Raw genomic sequence first — 11,764 nt, 5'->3', positions numbered from 1 at the left:
TGTTAGAAATATAAAGCTTATTCTAGGTAGTCATTGAAAGACTGAATGTTCTTTTTCATATACTGAGTTTTATTTTTTCCAGGAAATTCATCATGTTTACATTGATTTAGCTGTGGATTCAGAATCAGTAGTATTGCACTTTCTTTGCCCATCTTTACCATATTTGTTTTCTTCTCTTAGAATAATTTTAAGGATTGACAGCACCTTAAATAATTTTTTTCTGTAAACACTCAGTGTTCTGTTTGTCAGTGTGAGGTAGTGTATTCTATTTATTATTTCCTACACTTTAGAAGTAAAACTGAGTAACTGTTTTGCTTTACTCCTAAATTCTCACTATAATTTATTTTTGCAACTTGAACATAAAACTTGAAGTGAGGGTGTTGGGGAAGGACAAGTTCTCCTCTACCCTTTCTAGGTTCTTCTGGCTGGTCTAAGAATTAAGTTGACATGAAACAGATTAACAGGAGAAAATCAAATTTAATTGCATACATACAGGGCCCCAAAAGAAAAATGAGACCCAAGGACAGGTTGGGCAATTGAGGCTTATCTACCATCTGAGAGAAAGAGAAGGGGGTAGGGGTTTGTGACTTCAAAGGGGAGGAAAGCAATTCACTCGAAGATGGAAAATGTTTGGTAAACAAGTATTTGCTCTGCCATGCAGAGACAGTGGGACACAAGGAGGAATCTGGTCTTCAGGCTCTGCTGAGTGCCCCACCACACCTGGCCCATGTTCTTTGTAGGTATCTCGGGTGCAGAAATAAGCAGTAGGCCCTTTGTCTAAATTCTTTTAGTCAGTTAAGGGGGAGGTAAAAAAGACTTCCTGAGTCTCGGATTTCTTAAAAATAATCAGCCTAACATCATCCTCATGCCAAAGAGATATATTTTGGGGTGGCAAATTTTGCTCCCCTACAAGGGTAAGCTACATAAATGATTAAAAGAAAGAAGAGAATACTTTGATATTCCTTATTCACTTAATTGCTGAATAAAAACTCCTCAGCCTCACTTCAGAATTAAATAGTTTTCTGGGAATGGAGCTCAGAAATCTGCTTTAAAAAAAAATCTGGTGATGTCCATTTTGAAAACCCTGTGGAGTGGGTAGCAATAGTTAAAGTGTTATTTAGTTTGAAATCTGTGTTTTTACATAAACCATGAACATGCTTAAAATATAGCATTTTCATTTCCATTTATAAATCAGTGTTGTTCAAAAGTCTGAACTCCTTAAACAGTGGACCAGCAGAATAAACTCACTTTCATCCACTGCAGAAAATGGAGACCTGAGGGTTCTGACAGGCTGGACTAACCTACAAGTAGTGTAGCCATTTGGAAAAAGGAAGTCATAATCTCTGTGTCATATCTTTATTACACTGTTCTCCAAAATGATACAATCTGTAAATTAATAAGGGTGAAAACAAGAAGTAAAACTACAAAACCTTTAGCATGTATGAAAAAACTTTGATGTTGGGCTAAGAAAATCTTTAAATCCTCAAATGCTTAAAGCCAAAGAGGAAAACATAGATACATTTGGTTATATCAGTATATCTTGTATAGCAAGATGATATAAGTAAAATTATTACAAATGACAGCAAAGAAAATATTTGTAATTCATTCAGTTGGGTGAGGATTAATAAGTCAAATAATAAAAATAAGCACTCTATAAGACAATGAGTAAAAATGAGCAAATAATGTAAAACCAGCACTTACAGAAGAGTCAATTCATGTGTCAAGTCTTAGTATCCAGGAAAATTCACCAAAAATGTATGAGTTTGATTATATCTCTGATTTGGATGAACATATGGGAAAATAGATATTCATAATCTGCTGTTAACTAGATCTGCATTGATAGATACCTCTGAGTTTTCCCTAACGGTTTGTTGTTCACTTTACACTTTTAGTCCACATCTTGCCTAGAAGTGGAACTGCTATTGATGGGGAAACAGAATTAAGAACACACCCTCCTCCCAACCCAGAAAACCTCCCCACAAAGTTAGACCAGAATGAAAGCAGTTATTATTGAATAAGCATGAAATCAGAACGTGTTCGTCACAGGCAATATGCTAAGAGATTGTAAAGACAGGAAGAAATCTTACCCTTTCATATAGCCCAGCAGATCCGACCCGTTCCATCCGTGTTCTCAGGGTACACAATAACTAGTCCTCAGATAAGAGGGCTTAGCCCCATTTTTCTCACATAACGAATCTTCAATTCACTTAGTAACTGGGGTGACCGTTTGCATTAGCTAACTGAGTTTATCCAAAGGAAAAATAAACTTCTTATGTCTTTATGGCAGGAGGAAGTTTTACAAGTTGGCATGAGGCTTCCACCAAAGTTAGGCTTCCCCCTCCCACAGAAACTGGGAGACAGGGACCCTATCTTCCTTGGTGATCACATTTCAAAGAGATGGCTCCTAGGTCCTTGAGCAAGCTGATGAGAGACTTATTTAGCTTTAAAAATGATTTACATACATTCCAAAGAGACAGAGAAAGAACTTACAAGTCTTCAAGTGTAAATACTCTCAGAAAAAAGGGAGAGCACAGGCAGGGAGAGTCTCTTCCCTTATTTACCACAGGGAGAATCAAGCCTTTTAATACTTTTAATTTGTATTTGCCCTTACTGTCAACTCTGGGTGAACATTTGCTTATGTGTACAAAGGAGAATATGCAGGAGCTTGTTCACTGCAGCATTGATTGGATAGACATGCAAAAAAACTAATCTGAATGTTTATCTGTAGTGGAAAAATGAAATGGACGATTGAATACCCATACAAGGAGACACTGTACAGCAGTATAGCAACAGTTATATAAAAATATGCATTAAGAATTTAAAGACTTTGTACAGCTAAATACCAAGTTCCTGATTATAATTACCTCAGGGAAGAGCTAGAACTGTGGATATTGGTCAAGGCTGACTTGAGCTTTTTAGATAATGGTTACAGTTTTATGGTACAGTTCATTTTACATTGGTCAGTATGTTCCCTACACTACCACTGAAATGAAGAGGAACATTTCCATTTAAAACATAATACTTAAGAAAATAAAAGCTGCTTTGAATGATCTTTACTGTTTACTACATTTAATAACATCACTTATAATTTGGTCCTTCTTGGATCTTACATATATTAGTTTACTTGCTAAATCAGTTAACTTTCCTAAGATTAATAGCTGGACTTATTCAGCTCAGAGTTTAAAATGTCCATCTACATTCACATGAGGTGAATTTTTGCTGCTCACTCTTGCCAGTGTTCAAGAATAAACAATTGTGCAATTTAAAGAACAAGATTTATCCACATGTGAAATCATATGAACTACCCATTTCCAAAACTGGATTTTGTTTTGAAATTTGAATATAGAAAACCACTATTCTTTTTATTTCTGATTCTCCAAGTTTTGTGTGTATGGTGGGATGAGGAGGTAGGAATGTAGATGATATAGGTTAGAGTTACATATAAAATAGTGCTAGAACTACATACATATTAGTAAATCAATCTATTGCCTCTGAAGTCACCTGAATACCATCTGGCATTGTTCTACTTGTCCATTAGCATTTCCCAAATCAAACTAATTATCTATCAATCTTCTTCCCACTGCCAAACCTGCTCTAGAGGTTGAAGTGTTTATGTATTACAAATTTTATGTCCACTCTAAGTTAACATGTGATGCTATCTTTTAGTAGTATGATTATTTTGTTGATCTTTGTGAACCACGCTAGATTTATACCTGCCATTTCCCTCCCTTTAAGACAACTTTGCTTTTGAGTTTTTAGTATAGCTTTAGTCATACTGTTAAACTGTAATTTGAGAGCCTACAGAACTTTAAAGAAATACAGTAATTGCTTTAAGTGAAGTCATAATAACATTGGTTGAAACTGGCTTCAATTTCAATTCAACGTACTGCTTCACTGTCTGTCTGTGGTTTAGAGATGAAATTCTGAGGTTTTCTTTTATTCATTACAAACTGAGATACTCTCCAAATTTTTTTCTCTTATGGAAATTTAGTACTGTAAAGTACTGTAGTACTTTCGAGCCGGTTTGATTCAGAATGATTATAATAGCTGGGAGTAGAATCTAATTTTTGTAGCATAGCACCTTTAAAAATTGAATATGTACTCTAGGTATTTTTTGTTGTACTACTTGAGCATATTTCTATTCAATTCTATTTAACAAGGTGATTAATGATAAATTCATTGCCTGTTGCAATTGATGTGTAATATGTATAATAGTTGTCTCTGCAAAGAAAGGAATTATGATTAAAATAGGAACTGATGACAGGATAGATAAATGAGCCATTCCTTAAATACATATAAAGCTAAGCATATTATATTCTAAAATAATGGTCACTGTTAACCAAAAATCAACTTATATTCAAAAATTTAAAGACCCATCTCAGTATAAAATGAAGACTGATTGGTAAATCAATGTTAAGTTTAAAATATTATGTTCCTATGATTTTAATTTATATATTATAATATTTCAATGTTTTGTCACCATACACTTTAATTTACCTATAAAGGAAACATGAAATGAACACTTCACTCTGTAGCAGACTTTTACATGACTCAGTGAAGGACCCCAAAGAAGAATTTACTTCCTGTAAATTTTAAGATAGTTCTAGGATGAACCAACCTAAGCTGAATCAAGAGTATATGAAATCCACTCCTGTACCCAGCTCTTTAACTCACTGTTATTTAAGACTATCCTGAATTGTGGGTGCCAGACAGAATCTGATGTGATAACTAAGACTTTACTCAAATCAATGGTCATGCGCAGGCATGTGCTATCATTGGAATGTCAGCACCAAAATCCTTACTTACAGTTCAAAGGAGACAACTAAAAGTTTTCTGCTCTCCTTTAATTCCCCATGTAATATATTAAATCAACAGGTAAAGAAGGGAAGCCGACATTTATTTTCTTCTTAAGGAGCTGGACAATCTTCCAAATGGCTACTTCAAGTAGTGATATTTTTGGAACTGCATATTATGAAAGAGTTAGTCTGTTTTTTAACCTTTACTAAATGACATATTTGTAAGTACATTTTTGAAGCCTTCTTGTTCTTTTCAAACCAAGGTTAATGGTGAACTTGAAAGAGAAAATGAAATAGGTCTGTCAAACGGAATTACCTACGAGCTTCTCCACCCACTCAGTCTGCTTATATTCGAGAAGAAATGTAGCCAAATCCTGCTAGGTCCTTAAATGTAATTTTTCTTTCTGTTCCCAGGCCCCATGTTTTAAATAAAATATCCAATATGCCATAGTTTGTTAACTCTGTTCTAACATTAGTTTTATAAGTCACTTTAAAAAGTTGTAGTTCATTATTTCTAAAGCAGCATTAGTTTACAGGAAATTAATGTTAACTCTTTAAAAAATAAGTCTGAAATAAAGATGAGCCATTATACGTTGAATTCAAAATCATTGTCCTATTTAATAACCATGATCGCTTGCTTCTGAAAAAGCATTTTGATGTATAACAAGATAATTTGGCATTTTTAAGAAAAATCACATTGTTAACTATGTCAGAACTTTATAACCAGATCAGAATTTATACAAAAATATCAGAAAAAAAAAAAAAGATAGGAAGGAAACAGCAGTGAAAATTTTACCAAGGAACAGCTATATAACCAACCATATTTCCAAGATTTATTTTTTAAACCAGCGATGCATCAGAATTAGGAACTTAGGGCAGATGCACCCTGTTATTAATTGAATTAGGTCCCCCACAAAAGAAATGTTGAAGTCCTAACCCCCAGCACCTCAGAATGTGACCTTATTTGGAAATAGTATGGTTACAGATGTAATTAGTTCAGATGAGGTGCTGGCATAGGGTGGGCTCCCAATACAATATAACTGGTATCCTCATAAGAAGATGGCCACATGAAGACATAGACAGGGAGAATGCCATGTGAAGACAGAGGATTGGAGTTCCTTGACAGCTACAAGTGAAGGAACACCACAGATTGCCAGCAAACCACCAGAAACTAGAAAGAATCAGGGAAGGATTCTTCTACAGGTTTTGGAGGGAGCACGGCACTGCTGAAACTTTGATTTTGGACTTCCAGCCTCCAGAACAATAGACAATAAATTTCTGTTGTTTAAAGCCACCCAACTTGGGATACTTTGTTACAGTAGCCCTAGGAAACGAATACACACTCCAATACCACTTCTACTTACATTATTGGTCAGAGAAAGAAGTGGAAGTGGGAAAAATATCAAAACACTGAAGGTCAAATTGAAAGCAGTACAAAGAACAGATTGCTGAAAGGATGATAAGGGATATAGAATTCAAGATGGCAAAAAGAAATGGAAATAAAGTTATATTAAAAGAGAAAACAAAGGGAGAACGGATAATGGAGGTCTAACAATTGGTATGCTCAGAATATGCTGAAATAAAGTGATTCATAATTTGAAAATAACAGGATGCTAAAGACATATTAGGACAATGCAAACAAACAAACAAAAGGCACAAATATCAATCAAGGTGAGTTGTGGGCAAAAAGTACCAAGTGAGACATAGGAGAACATTTTATTACAAAAGGAGGAATCCATAATGGGAATCTAACAGTAATAAATATATTTATCATCAACATTCATAAAACAAATGCTAGGAAGTATTAGGGGAAAAAAATGTAGTACAAGACTTCAGCTGAACTTTCCTCAATCAATTGTGAAATAATATAAGATAGATCCTCTGCAAGCACACACATACTCCCCACTCCCACAGAAGGATATACCTTATTTTCCAGTAATCATGGAAAAATCAATCACAAAAGTCACCATGGACTAGCCACAAACAAACCTCAAATTCTGAAAGAAATAGAGTCGACAACATTCATCACAAAGCAATAAGATCAGAAAACAGCGGAAGGCACACAACCAAACCAACTAAACAGAAACTAACTGGACATATAACTCAGACCAAGGAGAAAATCAAACCTAAAATTACAAAATATCTGGAAAATAACTATGATGAAGACACCATATATAGAAACTACCAAACTGCAGATAACAATGCCAAAATCAAAATGCTTACTTTGAAACGATTAAAGAATAAAAGTGAATGGAATAAACCTTCAATACAAGAATTTAGAAGACCAGTGAAGGAAGAAATTAATGCTAACAGCAGAAGTTTGTTTACTAGAAACATAATAATTTTTGTAAAATTTTTTTTGGAGGGAGAGGATAAAATAGATAAACCTGAAAATTATGGTATAAAGAAAATAATGGCATTTAAATGAGAAAGTAAAAGATGTTAACTGAAAATTTTGCTCAACATTATGCAAATTAATTCAAAGGAAAACAATTTCTTAAACATCCCCAGGGAGAAAAGTAGTCCAATTTTTATATTTGAGAAATAAGTGGTCAAAAAATCTAACTTTCACCTAGCCCAGCCCTCTTTGTAGCTTCCATCACCAAAAAATGCACCAGGTATAGTATATACCACGGGTAACTTGAAACATTTAAAGAACTCATCTTCCCAATGCCATTTAAACTGTTCCAAAGTATAGAACAAAGAAAACTCTCCATTTTTAAAGGAAGTTAGCTTTGAAGTATGAGAAACACCTTGTTGCTTGACTAAAGTTGAGCAAGCGATGACAGTGACTTACCAACCAGTTCGTGGATGGTCTCTGTCAGACTGTAACTAGAAAAAGACTAGTTACTGGTGATTATGGAATCTGAGAAGTGCTGCAAGGTAATTTTGGCAATGCAAAGAAAGTGAGTCCCAAGGACCCTGAGGAACATTGACCTCCTGCACACCCACATTTACATTACTACGTCAGAATCAGAGGAGAGGGATGGGCTTTCTATAAATGGAGAGGGTAAGACAGAGAAACAGACTCTATGAATTCCATGACGTCAGTCTTGCTGGTGTTTTATTATAATTCCAGGCTTACTATCAGGAATGAAACAGCGCACTGTTGTGTGTTGATGATTATATAAATATTGAAACTCTCAACCATCAAAGAAATGTTATTTGTTAGAAAGGAAGCCCTTTTTAATAAAAATGACCCAAACATGAAGTTTTTCCAGGATTAAATAGTATATATAAATGAAGTTAGCAAGATATTTATACTGAAACCTGACAAGGGTGCCCCAAAATAGCAAACTAGCTACCAATCTTAAAGTGATGGAAAAACCCTATATAAATAATTAACAAATAAAATCAACAGCACAATAAAGATCAACTTAAGATGCCCAGGATGGGTTTATACAGTTGTTTCTATTAAGATTGTTAAGAAAGCTATTAATGAGATTTACCATGAAAGCAAATCAAAACAGGATGTTATTTTTCCGTAAATGCTGAAAAAGAATTTATAAAAATTAAGTGTAATTATTCTTTCATTCAATAAAAAAATTAATTGCAACTTAAAAAAACTAGTAATAAGTAGATATTTCCTGAATATGATTTTTTAAACTAATGTGCCCCAAAGTTAACATTTAGGGAAAATGCTGACATTGGTGAGTATCCAAAATCTGAGATGCAGATAAAAATTGAGAGAATTTTATTATTTTGAAAAACAATATTTTTCCTGGAGCTGACAGATTAAAATGATTGTTATAGCAAATATCGTATAAAGCATGTATACACTCTCAAGAATATTAGTTTGTTTACCTCTTCAGCAGGTTCCAGCAAACTGATTAATTCTCTGCAAACAACCATTGATTTTTAGCAAGATGTAGTTTACTTAATAATTAAGGTTTTTTTGTGGTTTTCATTCAGCTTCCCTTTATAGCACGTACTAGCTTCTATCTTGTTTAAACATCTCATAACTAATGATTGTGAAAACACTTTTACGTAGAAAACGGTTATTAATAAATGTCCTTTAAATATAGAAATAGATTGACAGTTGATACCAATATTAAAAGACTATAAAAGGGCTATGTCCTTTTTAAAGTAATGAATTTATAACAGTGTAATATGAGGCAGCATACTTATTAATATAATGTTTGTAAAAATTTAATATGACTGAATAGATTTTTAGAAGCAAAGCGTTAATGCTGGTTTGGTAGCATTTTTTCCAGCCTTGATGACATCTGATCATTTTACCCTTGGTGAAATCCTCCTTGAAACACTAACTCAAGAAATTATTAAGGGTGTACCTACACTGGATCTAAGATAAATCAGACTTTTACCGAGAACCGTGTAGGACACAGAGCTACTGGGCTTCATTGTCAATATTCTTTATAAAGAGTAACCAGTATTGATGAGGCAGCAACATGGAGGTATAGGCTCTTGTAATTCCAGAGCGGGCAGCAGGATTAGGTAGGAATCAACGCTGAAGGGCTTTCTGAGACAAGATAGCACACACTCACTCAGCCTCTTCTCCTAGGATCCTATGAGTGCGGAGTGACTGGGATACTGAAAAATTCCTGGAAGTTCCAAGACCACAGTCATGCCTTTGTGAGCATTCTGTGCTGTTGCCTATCCTATATTCTTTCTTAAAGCTACATAAACTTGATGCTGAATAAAGCCTCTTTTGTCTCACAACTTCTCTTTTTGAACCCAAGAATGTTGCTGTTAGTAGCAGAAGGGCTTCTCAATTGCAGACTTCTGATCATTGTAGAGTTGTTTAATCTACTATTTAGTATTCATAACAATAACAAGTTATTCTTTAAGAGCTTCATTTAAGTTTTATTTGTTTGATTCAATTTAGAACAAGGTTCCTTCAAGAAAAAAGTTCATTTTGAGAAATCTTCAAATCTTCTTAAGATAAAATTTTAAAAAAAGATGTTAATTTTGCTCCATGTGGAATTGAGATGACAAAAACTCCAAAATCATGTACAATGACATCTGTGATAGATAATCTTGAAGCCAGATATAATAAAGAATCTAAATAATAATAGGAAAAATAAGTCTTAGAGAAAAACCGAGTGTTCAAAACATATTTTTTCCCTTAATCAAATTTCAAAACAAAAGACTTGGCTAGAATGTTGTAATGAGGCAATTTTCTAGTTTTGAGTGTGTAGAAACTAAGAATTTAAAGAACAATGTCATTGAAAAAGTTCTGTAGTCTTCCAACTATTTTCAATAATTGAAGAGGAGAATTTTTTAGATTTTCACGAGTTATGAATTGTAGTAAAAATTCCTTTTAGAAGACATTAGTGAAAAAGCTTTTTTTATTTCCTGAATTACATTCTGGTGTGCAAAAAAAAAAAATTGTTTTTAATGTTACTGCTATTAAGTGTACTCCTGAATCTTATTCTGAAAGTATCTTATTTCATGATATAACGTCAATGAAATATCATCACCACCATAAGTCAAGTCTTCAAGTCCAGAAATTGTGGGGGAAATAAATGCATATTTTAGTTATTATTTGAAAGGAAAAAAAGCAACATCACCATCATCGGTAACCTATACTGGAAGAGCAGGCCAAAAAAGAAAGAAAAAAAAGTTCAGTTTGTTTAGTTGAAGTGAACATCAGTTTTGTATGACAGATTACATATAGTAGAGTAGACAGGAACTATCTAGCTGCTGGTGATACTGACAAACTATTTCTCTGCACTATAATATTAAACTTCTAAAATTTGATTACTAAAACATTTTTAATAATAAAATTGTGACCATTACATTTTTGATGCAATTTTATATGTAATTCTACATACCAGCATTTCCTTCTGTGATGATAAAGACTCGGGTTATTCAATATTCTGCTGAAGTAAGTATTCTGCATACCTTGAAATTAAAAAAAAAAATGATATTAGCATGAGAATAGCCAGAGAGATCACAGGGTTAGAAAGTCCAAAACTGAGTCTAAAAGCATTTGGAAATGTAGTATATGAAGGGATGTTATTTCATATCAGCAAAGAAAATTTGATTATTAATAAAATGTGTTGAGATAACTGAGTAGTCATCTAGGGGAAAATGTTGGCTCCCTAGCTCTAATTTTTTATCCAAATTAATTTGAGATAGTTTAATGATTTAAATGAAAAAAATTACTAAGATAAAACATGAGATTTTTAAAAAATCTTGAAATTGGGTAAGTCTTTTTAAGTATGACACAAAATCTGATACTTTCAACCACACAAAAATAAATAAATACATTGCCAAAACTCGCCATAAGTAAACTCAAAAGATGATCCTGGAAAAGTATTTTATGTTATAGTTAAACTGCTATTATCCTTGATTTTTAAAGAACTCCTCCTACAAGTCAAAAAGACCAGAACAATGAGCAACGAATAAGCAGAAACAACTAATTGAAGAGGAAATAAAATGACCATTAAACAGATGAAAAGATGCTGAAACATACTCACAAAGATGCAAATCCAAAACTACACTAAGATACCATTTTTCATCTATTAGATTGGCCAAAGAAATATTTACTAAAATTGCTAGGGTGTGACAAAACAGCGTCTCATATTGCTGAAGAGAATGAAACGTGGCAAAATGTATATAAAGGACAAATGGACAATACCTATCAAAATTACAAATGCCATTTTACATTGAATTTCCCATAGCCATTTATCCTGCAGATATGCTTGAAAAATTGTAAATTTAGTTCATGTTGCAAGGATATTCATTGCAGCAATGTTTATAAAAGCAAAAAACTGGAAATCGTGGATTAGAAAAAGAATGCTGTGGTGGTATTACTTTCACAATCAGATAAAAACATTGATATACAAAAGGTGTTGAGTCCTTTATATGGGAACATAATTTCATAAGTTATTCAAAAGTACTTTGAAAATTAAGTGCTAAAGCAACTCCAGTCTATTCTGAATGGTAGAAATAAAACCTTTCTTAGGCACTGTACATCCTTGAATTAGCAGTGAGGGGTCAGT

This window comes from Balaenoptera acutorostrata, chromosome 14, assembly GCF_949987535.1.
Source record: "Balaenoptera acutorostrata chromosome 14, mBalAcu1.1, whole genome shotgun sequence".
NCBI lineage: Eukaryota > Metazoa > Chordata > Mammalia > Artiodactyla > Balaenopteridae > Balaenoptera > Balaenoptera acutorostrata.
Note: the sequence above shows the minus strand (reverse complement) of the source record.